Source organism: Chiloscyllium plagiosum, unplaced genomic scaffold (genome assembly GCF_037043375.1).
Source record: "Chiloscyllium plagiosum isolate Xiang-an unplaced genomic scaffold, Cpla_swu_hap1 HiC_scaffold_3, whole genome shotgun sequence".
Classification (NCBI taxonomy): domain Eukaryota; kingdom Metazoa; phylum Chordata; class Chondrichthyes; order Orectolobiformes; family Hemiscylliidae; genus Chiloscyllium; species Chiloscyllium plagiosum.
The window spans coordinates 37,124,350-37,144,655 of NW_028270141.1; the positions used below are offsets into that span (position 1 = coordinate 37,124,350).

Consider the following 20,306-nt stretch of genomic DNA (forward strand, 5'->3'; position numbering starts at 1 on the left):
AGGCTGTCTGATATTATTACCCTAAGATAGCAAAAACACTTCCAGTCATAAGTCTGGTCAGTGGTGGAGACATATCGCCCTCTCCATTAATATGTGTTTCTTTGAAACCAAAGGTGAGGAAAGATATATCACATGTGTGGGATAAATGATCCATGAGTCTTTAGAGTGTGTCTTCTACCTGACCAACTAATGCAGCATTATTAGCATACAAGAGTACTAAGACCATGAGTTGTAATGCAGAAGTGGACTGTTTCTCCCATCAATACTACATCTTTACTCTTAATATACCATTTCAACAATGTGGAGACCAATGTTGTCAGCATCATTTAGGACCTAAAGGTAATCTACATTTTCAAATGAAAGAGATAGAGGCCTTACACTAACATTTGATATATAAATCATTGAGCAATCTAGGTACTTGCAATTGTAAGATAAAAATAACTCATAAAACATGACATCCAGAAAGAAGATGCCAGTATTTTGGCTTTTTGATTTGAGCTGACAATGTGAAGGGAAGAAGAAAGAGTTGTCTTGGTTGGATAACTGATGCTAAAGAGTCACAGCAGGCAAGCATCAGTGGATGCTTGAGGATGGTACAATTGACAGTGTGGCATTTCAAGACAACACACCACCTAACAGGAGTAGCTACTAGTAACAGTAATGGGAGCTGCTGTGTGCAACCAATCTATGTAATAGTGTTGCACAGCCTGAAAGCAGAAATCTTCATCATAGACAGCTAGCATGAAGTCAGCATGCTGCCAGCATTATACTGAGCAATGCAGGTTAATCAGCCATTGTAATTTGCATGGCCATTTTAGCAGAAGCTCTTCCGTACATGATATATCTTAATAATTCTTTTTCCCAGAGACCACAGATGAAAATAATTACAGCATAAATCTGAACTGTAAAAGACTGACATCTAAAAAGGTTTGTAGAAATTCCAGGGCTTGGTGCATGTTAATTGCCAGTAATTTCTAGAGCATTATGTTTGTTATGATCAATCCTTTCTTTAAGACGTGGCAGATGATTGAATGACAGAAGGAGACATTATTGCGCGATACGTTTATTCACTTTATACCAAAGCCGCTGTAGACATATATTTGGTCTTCTGGGCTCCAACTGGAAGGGTGGCACCATGGCTCAGTGGTCAGCACTGCTGCCTCACAGCACCAGCGTCCCAGGCTCGATTCCAGCCTTGGGCGACTTGTCTATGTGGAGCTTGTATGTTCTCCCTGTGTCTGCGTGGGTTTCCTCCCATACTCCAAAGATTGGCTATGGTAAATTGTCCATAGTTGTTAGGTGCATTAGTCAAGAGGAGGTGGGATACTCTTCGGAGGGTCGGTGTGGACTAGTTGGGCCGAAGGGCCTGTTTCCACACTCTAGGGAATCTAAACTATTCTGTATGTGGCTGCTTGCAAGCCTGAACATTTCAGTTTCTCGATGAAGAGTGAAGTTCATTTGCCATGGCCCTTGTCAATTTTCCTCAAACAATCTTCTGCACTTGCTCTCTTTAACTTTGCAAGCAGCCTCTTCGGTGCTTGTCTATGGGATCATGCTACAGAACAAGGAATGTGCTCCCTGCTGCCAGGACATTGAATTTATAGAATTCCTACAATGTGGAAGCAGGCCATTTGGCCCATCGAGTCCAAAGAGCATACTCCTGGCCCTGGCTAACCTATCCCTTTAACCCTGCATTTCCCATGGCTAACCCACCTAACTTGCACATACCTGGATATGTTCGGCAATCCACCTAACCTGCATACCTTTACACTGTCGGAGTAAACCAGAGCACCCAGAGGAAACCCATGCAGGTAGGGGGAGAATGTGCAAACTCAACACAGAGAGCCACCTGAGGGTGGAATCGAACCTTGGGCGTGGTGCTATGAGGCAGCAGTGCTAAACACTGAGTCACTGTACCACCTCTCTCATTGCTGGTGTCATTCTTAAATCCCAGCTGTACACCACTTCAGCCGCTTCAGTCCTGAACCATTATCTCCAGATAATTGGTCCAGAAAGTGAGTTAGCTCCTCAGTTGCTCACAGGGACCCAAGAAGAGGGAGGGCAGTGCTGTTTTTTTGTGGACCAGCTAAAAAGGTCATACCACCAATATCTGGCTCAGGTCAGCTCAGTATCCCATGTGAAACTCAACACAGAGCAGTGTGGGGAGAAGGTTAGTGATCTTCTGTGTTCCACAGGTCAGCTGTCAGCATCTACTCTCTGCCAGCTCACACACACAGAGCTATCACTCAGTCTAACTCTGCCGCTGTACACATATTTCACTACTTTTGGACTACAACTCTCCATTATAGCAAGCATGATGTTCACTCAACACTCGCACCCTCCTCATTCTTCCAACTATTAACGGTTTCTGCCCTTTGCAATTCTTACTCACTCACCGGGGGCACCTCACCACCTGTCCTGCTCCTGCAACACCACTAGAACATAGAACATAGAACATTACAGTGCAGTACAGGCTCTTCGGCCCTCGATGTTGCACCAACCTGTGGAACCAATCTGTTGCCCACCTAGCTTACACTATTCTATTTGCATCCAGATGTTTATCCAATGATCATTTAAATGCCCTTAAAGTTGGTGAGTCTACTACCATTGCAGGCAGTACATTCCACATCCCTATTACTCTGAGTAATTTATAGCAAAAGATTACAGTGTCATTCAACTGAAATGATATACCTGAACTTCCATTCACTTCGTAAGCAAAAAAATCCCTGCCTTTGTCTTATTGCAGGAGAAATTGACCCACATCCTGGACAGATATCTCTACAGTTCGCTGATGGACCTACCTGTAATCTCCAGACTGGTTACATCTGACTTTCCAGGCTGACTCTTGCCAACTGCCTGGACTGCAATCACATGAGTCCCTTGACTGAATATGATGTTATCCCCTTTCCCATTTGACTCCACCAAGGACTGAGCTCCTTCGAGTTTTGAGCACAGCCATTTGGTTGAAGCACATGTAGTGCGTTTTCCAGGTAAACTGTTGGTACCTGCTATTGGTGCGACATTGATGTAGCATGGTGCAGTTCAATAACACATTCACCCTCTTTGACTGTTCAGGGGTCCAAGTCGCAAAAAGTTGCCCATCTCTCCCTCTTCACTAAAAAGCTCATCAAACTCCGAGTAAGTACAACATGATGCAGAGCTAAGAAAATATGCAAAGAGCCATTAAAATTCATCCTATACACATGCAGGTGTGTCCCTGTCATTAAAGCAAGGGTCTTTGAGCTCCAAAGTGAAGATCCTGAAGGTCAGAATTGGTCTGTGTGTTGGTCCAAAAGCAGGAATGATAATGGGGTGAGGTTGGTGGTTTGGTGATGATAACTTGCTTGGATGAAGTGTGGTGGAGGATGGTGTCCATGGAACATTTTGGGAGGAGGGCGGCCGTTATTGTGATGAAGGCAGAGCTGTCTGAAGGCCAGGAGAGGCAAGCAGCAAATGTTAGAGCCAGGTTATCTCACTGACCTCCAGCAACTTGGGCCACCTAGTTTCTCAATGCAGGGGAGAACTGGGTGCTAAGCAAATGAGGTGATTAGATAATAGTGTGTGAAAATTCATGGAAATAAGAGCATTGCTCATTCGTGCGGCACTTACTGTTTAAACCTTAAGGAATTGGAATTTCTCAGTCTAATTCTAGAATCTTTCTTTTCCCATTTTTGCTGCATTTTCTCAACTTTCTCGTCACTGGCCATTCTGTTCAAGGGGGTGGAAAACTGCCCCCAATATTTCAACACAGGATTATCATTTTAGCAAAATGTTACCGACTGCATTTATTGCAAAAGTAGATTGTGTTCTGTTCAATTCCAGCAACTACAGGCCAGTCAATTTCGCCTTGATGGTGCAAAATCTTTTTGAAAAAATAACTCAGGAAAAATTTAACATTGCTTGGACAAATACTGGTTAGTTAAGAAAAGCCAGCAGTCAACACAGATTTCCTGAAGGAAAATCATAATTACTAAAGTATTCAGGTCTTTGAAGATTTGACAAAGAGAGTTGATGTGATGTACATGGACCTCCAAAGACATTTCGCCGAGTGCAGCATCACAGACCTATGAGCAAAGTGATAACTCATGGACTAAAAGAAACTGGAGCAACATGGTGATAAAATTGGCTGAGTGTCAGGAAACAGAGAATTGTTTGGAAGAGAAGAGTTCTAAAAAGCATTCGATAGTTATCTGTAAAGCAAGGATGCTTAGGGTTATGGGTAGAAACTTTCAAATGGCAACTCGTGAGTCACTCATTTGGACAGACAGTGAAAACACAATTGGCCAAATGGCAACCAGAACCATGACAATTATGTTTGTCAATTATATTTGTGGTTTAAGATCAGTGGAGGAGGATGAAAAAGATCAGAGAAAGGAACAGAATATGAGATGTTGAGCAATCTGTAGGTGTGATAATCCCCAGTTTAGTACTGAGCACAGCACCCTATCATCCAGGGCTGGAGTGGTCAGGGACATGTGGAGATGCTCGAAGAAGAAACTTTAATGTGGAAGTTAATGGCAGAAAATGAAGTTTTGGAAAATTTGTGTTTGCATGAAATGTATTCATGCAATGATTATGGTAGCACAGTGGTTCAGGGGTTAGCACTGCTGCCTCACAGCTTCAGGGACCCAGGTTCGATTCCAGCCTTGGGCGACTGTCTGTATGGAGTTTGCACATTCTCCTCATATCTGTGTGGTCTTCCTCCGGGTGCTCTGGTTTTCTCCCACAATCCAAAGATGTGCACATCAGGTGAATTGCCCATAGTGTTAGGTGCATTAGTCAGAGGGAAATGGGTCTGGGCAGGTTACTTTATGGAGGGTTGATATGGACTTATTGGACCGAAAGCCTGCTCCCACACTGTAGGGAATCTAGTCTAATCTAAACAGTCTGAGAAGCCATTATCCATAACTCAGATCCCTCAGGGGGTAACATTTGATAGAACATAAAAATGTCACTTTTGTACATTGCGTTAAAAAAAATGAAAAATTAGAAAGGATGGTTGTGAGAACCATCTCAGCGTTTGTCTTGCTAGATGTAAAGCTATTCTCTGGGTCCCACTAACAGCCACATTCCACATTTGTCAGTTTTGTTTGGGAGAAGTGCTATTGCCATTAGGACTACAGTGTCTTTCTGATGAGTCAAGTGTCTGTTGGACACTAATCTCGCTTTAAAATTACAATATAATGCTCCAGATTATTCCCAACCTTTCAGCTCAATCAGTGTTGCAGATTGATAATCAATAATAAAAGCAGTAGCCATGGTTTGTAGCAATCAGTGATGAGGAGCACAGCTTTCTTCTCTCTGTGTCCTTACAGAAGCAATTGCCTTTCTTTTCGCCTTCCTGGGTTCTCTTCATTATGTAAGAAATGTCCAGAAAAGACCTTTCCCAGGCACAGTGCAAAAAGACATGGAGTAATATACATTGGCTTGTGAGGCTGTCCTGTTTTATTTCAAAACTGTACTTTATTCTATCTTTATATGCTATCTTCATAACTATCTTTATATATGTACATAGTCACTGAAACAGTTCTATTCTGTACAGCAGCAAATGGAGGAACAAATAAACGTTGGAGTTTATTCATTAAAACAAACCAAAGGCATTTTTTACTTACGCATCACTATATTTACAGTTAAATGAGGCACCACAGTGTCTGAGAACCAAACAGACCCCTATTTAACTTTGGCAGAAAAGACTTTAGATGGTGGTCTTTCTCCACTGCACCTTGGCTGCAGGTGTCCCTCAGCACGTAGTCCTGGATCTTGGAATGTGCCAGTCTGCAACATTCGGTTGAGGTCAACTCCTTGTTTTGGAAGACCAACAGATTTGGGCAGACCAAACAGTGTCTTTGACCAAGCTGATGGTCCTCCAGGCAGAGTCAATGTTTGTCTCGGTGTGCATCCCCCAGACCATAGAGCTCAGAATCCCGCATTAAGGAGCTGCTCGGGACGAACCTTGATGAAAACCACTGCATCTTTCTGCAGACTTCCTTTGCAAAGGTACATTCCAGAAGGTGTGTGACAGTTTCTACCCTGCCACTGCTGCTTTGAGGGCAGCATGCAATGGCGCAAACAGACCGGGCATACATAAAGAATCTCACAGGTAGTGCTCTTCTCACCATCAGCTGAGTGATGTTTTGCTGTTTGTTGGAAAGTTCAGGTTTTGACACTATCTTCCCAATGAGTTTCACAGTCTGCTCAGGGAACCACACAACAGGATCCACCCTCTCCTTTTCCCACATAGTCTCAAGCAGGCTGCTTCCTGACCATTTCCTGATGAACTTGTGGTCCAAGGTGTTTTTCTTTACAGATGTATCCACGAGGGACAGGTGATATGGAACAGTCCAACTACTTTGAACATTCCACAGCAATGAGTTCAGTCCCATCCTTCATAACACCAGAGACAGGTAGGACCTCAATACAACATTTGGAAGCTGTCTGTACTAGCCAACTGAAGGGTGAGATCAGAGAGTGACATAAGTGAAGCCAGACCATGGATCCTCAGACTTGCGTAAGGTGAATTAAGTTCAAAATGAAAGATGAATGGATAATCCTGTCACTGGAAGGAGGTTAATTAATTTAACAATCCAAAGGCTAAAGATTATTTTCTAAAGATAGAAGATTGGTTCAGTAATATTCATCATTCAGGTGATATTATTTAAATCTGATGGTACTAATCATTCATTGACTTGAGCTTTTTAACTGGCTAGTGTCAGATGAAGAATTACTCTGAACATAACATAACCCCCAATAATCAATCATGTTTAGGCACAACTTGAGATCAGGCCTCTTCCTTCATCATTTGGAAAGAACAATTTGCACAGTCAGAAGATTGAGAATAATGTATAATATTTTGTAAATCAAGCTTGATTTGAACTGGGTTAAATGTAAAACAATTCAAAACAAAATAAAACATCATTCATGTCTAGATCTACAGAGATAATCAGTAAAAAATTAAGGGAGAGGATTAATAAACAGTTTGATCCCCCAAAACATATTTGTCAGAATATTGAAATACAGCTCAGATCCCATCTGTATGACGTTGGTGGGAAAGTGACTAAGACATACAACTTTTATAATACGCCAAGGTTCTGGCCTAGCACTGGACACACCTGCTGCACCAGTCAATTTGTTATGTCCAAAACAACTGAGGTAACCTATTCTGCAAGGTTTGCAATTGCAGTAGATGTTGATTCTCAGGTCCAATTTAAATGCAGTGATTTCAAGGAGCCCTAAATTGCAAAATTGAGCTGGGTCTTATAAACTGTAAGGAAAGTGGTAATGGCTGACTAGGAATTCAGTGTTGTTATGTGAATATTGGATGGAGAAAATACCTGATAATTGCTTTGATATTTGTTTATAGCATTGACGCTAGTTTACCAAATATGACAATATAAATTGGTTCAGAAGTGCTAATCACAGCAAATTGATTGCAGCAAGACAAGTAATTGTTGTACAAGGTAGTTTGTACGTGAAAGGGCTCACTAACATTACACAATGCAGGATATAAAGGAACAAAGACAGAAAGTGCTGGGAGAAACTCAGCAGTTCTTCAGCATCTGAGGAGAGAAACAAGGTATTAATGCTTCGAATCTGATGACCCCTGGTCTCACCAACACCCTACTCCCACATCCCTAGAAGTAGAGCAAATTAGGAGATTCTAAAGCAGAATTCTGAGGCCATCTTTTACAATTGTAATCTTTATACAAAACCTCCCAGTGCCTTCAAATTCCATCTTTAAGTAATGAAATTCAGATCTTGGTACATGGATTCAAGATCACATTCACTGCTACATGTTTGACACACCATGCTTAGAAAGACTAGGAGAAAGCGAGGACTTCAGATGCTGGAGATCAGAGTTGGAAAGTGCGGCGCTGGAAAAGTACAGCAGGTTGGGCAGCATCCAAGGAGCAGGAAACTCGATGTTTCGGTCATAAGCCTTTTATCAATCATTCCTGATGAAGGGTTTATGCCCAAAATGTCGACTCTCCTGATCCTCGGATGCTGCCTGACCTGCTGTGCTTTTTCAGTGCCACATTTCTACCATACTTACAAAGAATGGTAAAGAATGATTCAAAGGTTAATCAGGAGGAAGGAATTTACATATAAGAGGAAGCTAGCTAGAAATATTAAAATGGATGGCAAGAGCTTCTATGGGTATTTAAAATGGAAAAGAATAAGTGAAGTGATTGTTGGTCCCTCAGAAAGTGAGAATGAGGAATTAATAGTCGATAACAGGGAAATGGCAGATGAAATCAACAAGTGTTTCACTTCTTCCTTAATGTTGTGATGAAGAAAACATTCAAGTCATGGCTGTAAATCAGAAGGTGGAAGGGAGAAAGGAACTTAATGAAATTACAATCACAAGGGGAATGGCACTGAGCAAACTGAAGGAGCTATGAGCTGACAAGCCCCAGGTCCAGAAGAACTTTATCCTGCGATCTTAAAAGAAGTTGTGAATATGGAGGCAGATGAATTCATGTTCATTTTCCAGATTTTCCTAGATTTGGACAATGAGACATTGGACTGGGAAGTAGCAAATATAACCACTCTCTTCAAGAAAAGAGCACGACAGGAAACTACAGCCCAGTTGGTTTGATGGTTATTATGGGGACAATGTTAGAATCAATCATTAAACTCTGGAGCATCAGAGGTTGAGGGATGACGTTATAGAGATTTATAAAATCATGAGGGGCATGGATAGGGTAAATGGGAAAGGTCTTTTTCTGGATAGGGGAATCCACAGCATAGGGGGCATAGATTTAAGGTGAGAGAGGAAAGATTTAAAAAGGAAATGAGTGGTAACCACTGAGGTTGATGCATGTCTGGAATGAGCTGTCAGAGGAAGTGGTGAAGGCAGGTTCAATTACAACATTTAAAAGGCATCCGGATGAGTACATGGATAGGAAGAGTTTAAAGGGATATGGGCCAAATTCTGGCAAATGGGACTAGGTCAGATTTGGATGTCTGGCTGTCATGGAAGAGCTGTACCAACGGATCTGTTTCCGTGCTGTATGACTCTATGACAATTCAGAGATTGTAGCTGTACACTTAGAAAAAAACCAAGGTAATTAGGAAGAGTCAGCATAGATTTTTCGAAAGGAAATCATATTTAACTAATTTATTGAAGTTCTTTGAAAGATTGTGACTCCAGGGTCTCCTGTACATAGGCAGTATTTGGATTTCTAAAAGGTGTCATTTAATAAGGTGTCATAACAAAGGCTATTGTGGAAAATATAAGCTCAAGTGATGTGGGTAACATATCAGGTAGGAGATTGGCTGGTTGTCAGGAAACAGAGGACAGCTCCACATGGCTGTTTGTGTGTATGGCAGAATGTAATGAGTAGAGTCCCAAAAGGGTCTGTGCTGGGACTTCAACACTTTAAATTAACGACTTAGATGAGGGGAGCAAAGGCACGTGGCTAAATTTGAGGTGACACCAAAATAGCTTGTAAGGTATGTTTTGAAGATAACATAAGGGATAGATTGAATAAGTGGCCAAAAATCTGGCAAATGGAGTATGATGTGGGAAAATGTGAAGTTGCTAACTTTGGCTGGAGGATTAAAAAGGTGCAGAGCGATTTAAGTGTTGTGGTGCATAAATCGCAGAATGTTAGTTTATAGATACAGTACATAATCAAGGAGGCTAATGGAATGCTATCCTTTATTATTAGAGGAATTGAATATAAAGATACAATGCTTCAGTTACACAGGCACATGCTTCAGTTACACAGACACTAGTGAGACCACATTTCGAGTACTATGTGCAGTTTTGGTCTCCTTATTAAGGAAGGGTATAAATGTATTGGAGGTGGTTCACAGGACGTTTACTAGATTTATGTATCTGGAATGATCTTAGGACGATAGGTTGATCATACTGGACTTGTTCCACTGGTGTTTAGAAGAGTGAAAGGTGACTTTGGTTGAAGGGTATAAGATCATAAATAACCTTGACAAGATGGTCATGGAAACAATGCTTCCCTTTGTGGGTCAATCCAAAACAAGGAGCATTGTTTTAATATTAACTGGCACCCCTTTTAAGATGGAGTTGAGAAGCTTTTTTTTCTCTCTCAGAAGATTGTGTGCCTTTGAAACTCTCTGCCTCAGAATGTGATGAAGGTGGGATCAATAAACGTTTTTAAGAAAGAGGTAGACAGCTTCTTGTTAGTACAATGGTTCTCAGAGTAGATGGAGGTGTAGAATTCAAAACACAAACAGGTGAGCCATGGTCTTATTGAATGGTAGAGTAAGCTTGAGGGGCTGAACTGTCTACCTCTGCTCTATTCTGTGTGTTTCTAAATTTATAAACCTGTATGTTATGTTACTGCATTTGATTACAGGCAAAAACACTAGACACTTTTTCCCAGGTTTTCCAGTCAATATCCTGCTTCCCTCAACAAATACAGAGGAACCTCAATTATCCGAAGGACACAGGCAGGCAGTATTTCATTTGGTTAACCGAATTTCGGATTATCGAATGCTGGATAATATAGTTTAGCCGAGCACCAAGACCTTGCGATCTTGCCGGATAACCTGAAATTTGGATAATCAAATGCCAGGTAATTGAGGTTCCTCTGTATTATCTTATTATTGCAGCTAAGTTCTCCTGCAGTACTGCTCTCTCTCAGTACTATACTGTTGTCCCCTTAGATCTTCTACTGGTGTAAGATCCTAAACCTTTGGGGTCAGTTGTGAGAATGCTACCACTTTATTAGGAAGGCACCTTGCAATCTGTGTTGTCTGAAAACATTTTTACAAAGCCAAATCTTGGCAACTTGTCATATGAAGGTTCTTTGCTGTTGAATACTAAACATTCCCTGTAAACTTACATCCTACAAGCCATCAGTTTCAAAATGAAACTTTTCCGACTCAAATTGGCATGCACCATGCAACTGGAAAGATAGATGACTGATTGATCAGATTGACTGGATCATTCTAAGTAGCTTTCAGACCATGCATCTGAGTATTAGTCTCTCAGTGGAAATAGCTGATGTTTCTGTCACAACACAGAGAAAGTGGTAGAATGGAATTTTGTCCCACTCCTAGTTGCGACTGCGTGGATTTCCTGAGCCTGTATTTGTTGGGGTGAGCAGACTTGCAAAGTTATTTTTTCTAAAGAGAAACAAACCATTCTGAAGAAGAATCATACTGGATACAAAACGTTAACTCTGTTTCTGTCTCTACAGATGCTGCCAGGCAAGCTGGGATTTTCCTGCACTTTATGATTTGATTTCAGATTTACAGAATCTGCAGCATTTTGCCATCATAACAGTTAGTTTTCAGCTTTGATTCCTTCAAATCTACCATCCCAGCACTTGGTTTGCTCTGTTTCACGGACTTGAAAACTGTTGGATCACATCATGTTGTTTTCAGAGAATTTGACATATTCAGGTTATTCAGACACCATCTGATATTCAGTTCAATTGGCATAAAAACTAGAGGAGACTTCGGAACTTGTAAGCATGCAGGCCAAGAAATTCGAAAAACCACTCGGAATATTTCAGGAATGACATGAGTGCTACAGTGTTTGCCACGCACCCTCCCCTCACCAAGGTCAGCTGACATCCTGCAGACTGATGGTTCTTAAACGAGACATCACACCTACCCACAAAATGCGAGTGTTTTTTCAAAAGTGTCTAACTGTATGAAGCAGGAAGAGTAGAGATGTTCCGCCATCTTTCACGACAGTGCTGAAGAGAGTTGCCAGGTCTTAGCAGGCCCTGTCCTAAACACTTGCTCCTTCACTCACCAGTTCTGTTCACTGGCCTCCCACCAACACTGTTATCCCCTCCCACATAGTAAAAGGGGTTAAGTCTAATTGCGATTTGCTAATGAGGAAGTCATGGAAGTCATGACTGGAAGTCATGTCACGCAGCATCCAAAGAACAGGAGAATCGACGTTTCGGGCATAAGCCCTTCTTCAGGAAAGAGGAAAGTGTGTCCAGCAGGCTAAGATAAAAGGTAGGGAGGAGGGACTTGGGGGAGGGGCATTGGAAATGCGATAGGTGGAAGGAGGCCAAGGTGAAGGTGATAGGCCGAAGTGGGTTGGGGGCGGAGAGGTCAGGAAGATTGCAGGTTAGGAAGGCGGTGCTGAGTTCGAGGGATTTGGCTGAGACAAGGTGGGGGGAGGGGAAATGAGGAAACTGGAGAAATCTGAGTTCATCCCTTGTGGTTGGAGGGTTCCTAGGCGGAAGATGAGGCGCTCTTCCTCCAACTGTTGTGTTTCTATGGTCTGGCGGTGGAGGAGTCCAAAGACCTCCATGTCCTTGGTGGAGTGGGAGGGGGAGTTGAAGTGTTGAGCCACGGGGTGGTTGAGTTGGTTGGTCCGGGTGTCCCAGAGGTGTTCTCTGAAACGTTCCACAAGTAGGCGGCCTGTCTCCCCAATATAGAGGAGGCCGCATCGGGTACAGCGGATGCAATAGATGGCGGATGCAAAAGACAGCGCCGAGATAGCAACTACTCCCTCCCCTTCCTAGAACCTCCGCTACATCGATGACTGTATCGGCGCTGCCACGTGCTCCCACGAGGAGGTTGACCAGTTCATCCACTTTACCAACACCTTCCACCCTGACCTCAAATTCACCTGGACCGTCTCAGACTCCTCCCTCCCCTTCCTAGACCTTTCCATTTCTATCTCGGGCGACCAAATCAACACGGACATTTACTATAAACCAACCGACTCCCACAGCTACCTAGACTACACCTCCTTCCATCCTGCCCCCTGTAAAAACGCCATCCCATATTCCCAATTCCTTCGTCTCCATAAGACCATAAGACCATAAGACATAGGAGTGGAAGTAAGGTCATTCGGCCCATCGAGTCCACTCCGCCATTCAATCATGGCTGATGCGCATTTCAGCTCCACTTACCAGCGTTCTCCCCGTAGCCCTTAACTCCTCGAGACAACAAGAATCTATCAATCTCGGCCTTGAAGACATTTAGCGTCCCGGCTTCCACTGCACTCCGTGGCAATGAATTCCACAGGCCCACCACTCTCTGGCTGAAGAAATGCCTCCGCATTTCTGTTCTGAAATGACCCCCTCTAATTCTAAGGCTGTGTCCACGGGTCCTAGTCTCCTCGTTTAACTGAAACAATTTCCTAGCATCCACCTTTTCCAAGCCATGTATTATTTTGTACGTCTCTATTAAGTCTCCCCTTAATCTTCTAAACTCCAATGAATACAATCCCAGTATCCTCAGCCGTTCCTCATATGTTAGACCTGTCATTCCAGGGATCATCCATGTGAATCTCCGCTGGACACGTTCCAGTGCCAGTATGTCCTTCCTGAGGTGTGGGGACCAAAACTGGACACAGTACTCCAAATGGGGCCTAACCAGAGCTTTATAAAGTCTTAGTAGTACATCTCTGCTTTTATATTCCAACCCTCTTGAGATAAGAGACAACATTGCATTCGCCACATCTGCTCCCAGGAGGACCAGTTCCAATACCGTACAACCCAGATGGCCTCCTTCTTCAAAGACCGCAATTTCCCCCATACCTGGTTGACGATGCCCTCCACCACATCTCCTCCACTTCCCACTCCTCTGCCCTTGAGCCCGCCCCTCCAACCGCCACCAGGACAGAACCCCACTGGTCCTCACCTACCACCCCACCAACCTCCATGTACAGCGTATCATCCGCCGTCATTTCCGCCACCTCCAAACGGACCCCACCACCAGGGATATATTTCCCTCCCCTCCCCTATCAGCATTCCGAAAAGACCACTCCCTCCGTGACTCCCTCGTCAGGTCCACACCCCTCACCAACCCATCATCCACTCCCAGCACCTTCCCCTGCAACCGCAAGAAATGCAAAACTTGCGCCCACACCTCCCCCCTTACTTCCCTCCAAGGCCCCAAGGGATACTTCCATATCCACCACAAATTCACCTGCACCTCCACACACATCATCTATTGCATCCGCTGCACCCGATGTGGCCTCCTCTATATTGGGGAGACAGGCCGCCTACTTGCGGAACGTTTCAGAGAACACCTCTGGGACACCCGGACCAACCAACCCAACCACACCATGGCTCAACACTTCAACTCCCCCTCCCACTACACCAAGGACATGTAGGTCCTTGGACTCCTCCACTGCCAGACCATAGCAACACGACAGTTGGAGGAAGAGCGCCTCATCTTCCGCCTAGGAACCCTCCAACCACAAGGAATGAACACAGATTTCTCCAGTTTCCTCATTTCCCCTCCCCCCACCTTGTCTCAGTCAAATCCCTCGAACTCAGCACCGCCTTCCTAACCTGCAAACTTCTTCCTGACCTCTCCGCCCCCACTCCACTCCGGCCTATCACCCTCACCTTGACCTCCTTCCACCTATCACATTTCCAACGCCCCTCCCCCAAGTCCCTCCTCCCTACCTTTTATCTTAGCCTGCTGGACACACTTTCCTCATTCCTGAAGAAGGGTTTATGCCCGAAACGTCGATTCTCCTGTTCATTGGATGCTGCCAGACCTGCTGCGCTTTTCCAACAACACATTTTCAGCTCTGATCTCCAGCATCTGCAGTCCTCACTTTCTCCTGGAAGTCATGTCACACAACATAATCTTGCTTTTCCTTGCTGCTTCATGGTTATGAAGGTGATGTTGAACTAAGATGGTTCTCAAACACATTTCACCTTTTCCTTACTTCAGCAGATCACAAAATACTCTTCAGTAACGCACTGTCATTGAGCTGTCTGGGATGACCAACAGGAGAGCGTATCTTGGTAATTCTGATGTCAATGAGGCCTGAGTCCAATATCGGGTCTGCCTAGGGTCAATCTTCCCAGGTTTCCATCTTATGAGCTGCATATATCTTCTTCTGTCAGCAATTTTGACTTTCTAGTAACTGTGGCAAAGCGACGTTGCTATAATATAAGACAGAATAAGTTCAAATAAAGCCAGTTGTCGCTTGGCAAAGGGCCATTTTTTGGACAAAGGATTAAAGCAATCATTGTTAGCAAACTACAAAAAAGGAAACTATAGTGATGTGACAATTTCAGTCATTATGTCTGCAACATAACGTCTTCTAAAAATGTTAATAATCAGCTTGTGAGCCAAGCTATCTGAATGATTCCTTAGGAACTGGACATCAGCATGATACATTTGTGTGAGTCCTTAAAGGTTTTGCATTCACATGCATTACCATATTTGTAACATTTCCAAGTCTGACCATTTATTATGATCAAAAGGGTGATGCAGATGGCAATTTAACTGCTAAAGTGAGTATAGATCAAATCAATAAACAATTCAATTTACAGATGGCATTGAAGTTATTTAAATTAACTTTATGTGAGACAAATCTTTCAGAGTGGTTTTCAAAACTCATTAAAATGTGTGCTTTCCAAGATAAAACACTTCAACATTTTACCATTTTCTGCTTCTAACTGATCCCTTGCATTCAACAAATCAAATCAGTAATGATTTGAAATATATATTACCCATCTAGTTGTATCCTTCAAAGATCTGTCACAAGCCCACTGAATTGAATGACCTTTCAATGTATTGTCAAATATCATGTTTCATTTTTGTTTTGAATTTAACATTACCTCTTCAAATTAGATTAGCGTTTTGTATAAGTGTACTGAGAGGATGACTATTTGTGGCCAGGTTTTTACTGGTCTTTTTTAACTTCAGTGCATAAGCCCTAGAAATCCTGGCAAACACACAGGAGTCAAATTTGGGTCGTTGGCAGCATCGGTGGCACCTGCATTCGTGAGTTCCATCGAGGGCTCATAGCAGCGAAGGCATCGGTGTAGGGGAGATGGCGCTAGCAGATTTTATTTTCACTGTTACCCAGTGTAGTGTGGGGCTGTAGCACACAGGTATGAATGATAAATTATCTGGGTTATTTTAATCAGTGCACAAGACATGGAAACACCATTTTTATTTTAGGAATGGTCTCAACATATATACAATGTGAGCTTCAAGCTTAATGAGGGAGATGTAAATGCACAAGAAGGAGGCCCAAAGTTTATAGAACTGACAAGTTAATTATTTATTTACACACACACACACACACACACACATATACACACACTGTCTGCTGGAAAAGCTCAGCAGGTCTAGCAGCATCTACGGCGAGAAATCAGAGTTAAAGTTTCAGGTCCAATGACCTTTCCTCAGAACCCACCTGATTTCTATTTTGCAACTTTTTCAGGACATTAGTTAGGCCACTTTTGGAATCCTGCATTCAGTTCTGGTCTCCCTACAACAGGAAAGGTGTTGTTGAACTCAAAAGGGCTCTGGCAAATTTTACAAGGATGCGGCTGGGATTAGAGAGTTTGACACAAAGGGAGAGGCTGAATAGGCTGGGGCTATTTTCTCTGAAGTATCGGAAGTTAAGGGGTTACCTTATAGAGGTTTATAAAATCATGCGGGGCATGGATGGGTAAATAGCCAAGGATTTTTTCCCCAAGATAGGGAGCCCAAAACTAGAGGGCATAGGTTTAAGGTGAGAGGGTAAAGTTATAAAAGGGATCTAGGGGGTCACTTTTTTCACGCAGAGGGTGGTGCGTGTATGGAATGAGCTGCCAGAGGAAGTGGCAGAGGCAGGTATAATTACAACATTTAAAAGGCATCTGGATGGGTATATGAATAGGAAGGGTTTAGAGAGATAATGAGCCAAATGCTGGCAAATGGGACTAGATTAATTTAGGATATCTGGTCAGCATGGATGAGTTGGACTGAAGGGTCTGTTTCCATGTTGTACAAATGGTGACTTAAATACATTGAAGTCTTTATTTTCTTTCTCATTTATTGAAATCTGTAACACATATTTCGAAAATACATACTTTTATCTCAGTAAGTCTCCTGAGGTCTGTCTTTGGTGAATACTGGGTGAGTTGACATGGAGAATAAAGGAAAAAAAGTAGTAGATGGGGAGTTGAAATGAGTTTGTGCTAAGTTGGTATGAGAGCTGTAATGGTCTGTGGGGAAGGAAAGGCTTGAATTAACATGCATTAACAATAAGTTGTTACTGGAGCTCTAAAGTGCATGGAGTTGAGCTGGGGGAGTAAATGGCATAGAGCATCTAAACACTTATTGCGAGTGTGGGTTGGTAATGACGGTATGAGGCACCATTTCTTGTAAGTGGAGGGGCATTAGATGGCATAGAGGCTTTGAGCTCAGAATGGAAGTGGGTGAGATGCATGGATTAGCCTGAATCATTATGGATGTGATTCATGGGGAGTGGATGTTGGGGATGTGATGGTGAAATGTGAGGAGTGCGGGCATGGAGGCCTGATATTTGACATTATAGTTAAATGACAACAAATCAAGGCAATCTTTTTAACCAGCCTGCCTTGGCCCTTGATAAACCCTGTGTTTACCTGAAATCTACATCTGGGGAAACAGGCCCAGCTCCATCTAGACCCTTGTCCCCGGAATGAAGATGCTATGATCTCGAGCAACATGTCTCAGGACGTGTGGGCCAACCTGGGAAAGTCCTCAAAATACACAACCTGCTTTTGCAATGAAAATCCTGTCCTAGATTTGACAATTGCAGCTGAAATGTCTGTCACTGGATTAAACATCTCAAGTTGTGCCTTCTGCAATTGTTACATCACTTACCACAGCTTGTAAGATTAAAACTACTGCCCAGGAAAAAAGGCCTTCCTAAAAAAAAGTGAAACTGGTCTTCAACTATATGCTAAGTAATTTTTTGTTAATAAAGTAAATAATGAAGGACTATTCAACACATTTAAACCCCCACAAGTGCTTATTCATTTATAGAGACAAGCACGTTTATTCATAACCGCACATCAAAGATAGCTAAGCCTTAAATAATTACTTGTTTCTTTTTCGAATCAGATGAAATGAGTTTTCTTTATTTGTTTACAGGATGCTGGCATCACTGACAAAGCCAGCATTTATTGCCTATCCCTAAGTGCCTAGAGTTAAGAGTCAACCATATTGCTGTGGGTCTGGAGTCACATGGAGGCTAGACCAAGCAAGAGTGGTAGATTTCCTTCCCTGGAGGGTGTTTGTAAACCAGATGGGCTTTTACAGCAACTGATGCTGGCTGTATGCCTTTAGCCTAGCTTCTTATTCCAGAATTGTATTGAAGTGAAATTTCACCATTTGTTGTGATGGGATTTGAAACCATGTCCCCAGAAAATTAATCTTGGATTCTGGATTACCTTGTCCAGTGACATTTAACCACCGAGCCACTGCCTTCCTTTTTAATGCATTATAAGTGTGCACTTGTTTAATGCGAATAACACAGTAAGCATCGCTATGTATTACAATTTTGTGGGAGTTTTCTTCTGTATGTTGTTTGCAATGAGAATATAAACTCACTTTTCAATAAAGCACTTTATAAGTCTTCTAGAAACTAATTAAGGAAATTTATTCATGCTGTAGATCAACACAGAGACAGCCTTCTTTTGACACTGATGTTTAATGTAACTGTTGATGGCTTTCCATCAAAGCAGTCAGACCTGGGCCCAGTCCTCGGCTGTTCTGAGGACAGTTTTGAGAGGCCCCCGTTTTTGACAGTTGTGAGAGGCCCCTGGTCCTCAGCAGTTTTGACAGGCCCCCGTTTTTGACAGTTTTGAGAGGCCCCTGGTCCTCAGCAGTTTTGACAGGCCCCCAGTTCTTGGCAGTTTTGAGAGGCCCCTGGTCCTCGTCAGTGGCTGATTCATGAAACCAAGAAGCTGTGGAATGAACAAAAAATGATATTTGTTTCGCATTTTAAAAAAAAACATTATTTATGTAATTAAATGGCACTGTTTTTGTGGTGACGAAAACACATTTTACTATATTTTCACAAATACAGGTGACAATAAATTTCTATCTATTTCTATTTCACTCTGTTTAATTTCAGCTAAGGAAAATTGAGGAGATTTACAGCACTGAGCTCTGATTCAGTGCTAAGGTTAGAAGGCGTGGACTTTGATGAGAGAACTGGAGCAGCCTACAGTGCCAGTCAAAATAACAGATGTTGTTTTTAAAGAACCTGGATGGGAATTCAATTGGTTATTGATGGGTATGTTTTCATGCAGGCTCTATTCATTTTTATCAATCTGTGGGATTTATTCTTTGAGGAAACAAATGTAATACAACAATCCAGTGAAAATGCTTAAAGTATCAGCTCTTTTGACAGAAGTAATAACAGTATTTAATATTCTGTTTAGTAAACTCGGTGTTCTTAGTTATTTTTCTTCAACCACTTCACTTATTACATCAGCAAGTTGATATATGAATGTCCTTCCTGTTATGAATTACGTGCTGTAAAAAGTGTGATATATACACATACTTAATATTATTTGTTGCTGAATATCTGTTTTTGGGTATGTGTAGGTTTTCTGTGTATCTAAAGTTAATAATTAACCTGTAAGTATTTCTGTAGCCATGGTGATTTCTTTTGATATAGTTTCTGGGACCTGCCTTCAGAGTGAATGGGTTTTGTGTATCATTGATAGATATTTGCTTATTTTAATTTTTGTGACTTAGCAAGGTATAGGTCCTGAACATTATTCAGAGGCTTCAGGACCTTGTGGGTTTTTTTTAAGAAAATACAGGGACTTTGGTGTGAGTATTGTATGAGTGGTATTTTGAGTACTCTATACTGGTGGGTTATGGGTAGTATATAGAAGCTGTTTTGTTTCTTTTCAATGTATAAAGGGGTGCTTTAAGATTAATGGAATTATGCTTTTACTGTATGTTTACTTTTTGTGTTTGTATTATAAGTAGATGACTTGCTTTATTCCAGATTATCTTAATTTATTTTGTTAATAGACTTGTCTTATTGGTAAAGTGAAATTGGTAGAATTGCATGCTTACTTCTCAATGAGAGATCACTTTGTTTAAACAGAACCAAATCTATATATGATCAATCAGGCCAGGTTCCTGTCTGGGATATAACTTGTTTAGTAATGACATCAGCTAGGATCACATTAACTGTGATTATCAGAACTCATTTAATTAAAACAAAATTTTCAGAAACAGAATGTTGTCAGTTCATTATTTCTAACAACCTTTATGGATATTCCCAGCCACCTATATAGGACGTTTTTTTGAGAAGATTTGTAGCTCAGGTTGATGATAAGTACGTGAGTTAGCTCGCTGAGCTGGAAGGTTTGTCTTCAGACATTTGATCACTAGAGACTAATGAACCTAAAGGATCCATTAGATACCACCAGCAAAACTAACGTCATTTACAAGATACCATGCAAGAACTGTAAAAACACTACATCGGACATACTCACAGGAAACATGCCACCAAGATACATGAACACCAAATAGCCAACAAAAGATGCGTTCCACTATGTAGTTTCCATACATACAGACAAAGAAGGACACCACTTTGA

The 20,306-nt window shown here is 42.1% G+C and overlaps 1 long non-coding RNA gene across 2 annotated transcripts; it reads left to right on the forward strand.

Moving 5' to 3' along the window:
* Nucleotides 1-876: 876 nt before the first annotated feature.
* Nucleotides 877-19,937, forward strand: LOC148150550 (uncharacterized). Of its 2 annotated transcripts, none has more exons than XR_015752782.1 (3): nucleotides 877-927; nucleotides 6,308-6,404; nucleotides 18,821-19,937. It is a non-coding gene; the product is annotated as an uncharacterized LOC148150550 (long non-coding RNA). The 2 variants fall into 2 exon arrangements; XR_015752781.1 differs by lacking the exon at nucleotides 18,821-19,937 and adding an exon at nucleotides 11,184-11,614.
* The last annotated feature ends 369 nt before the right edge of the window (nucleotides 19,938-20,306 follow it).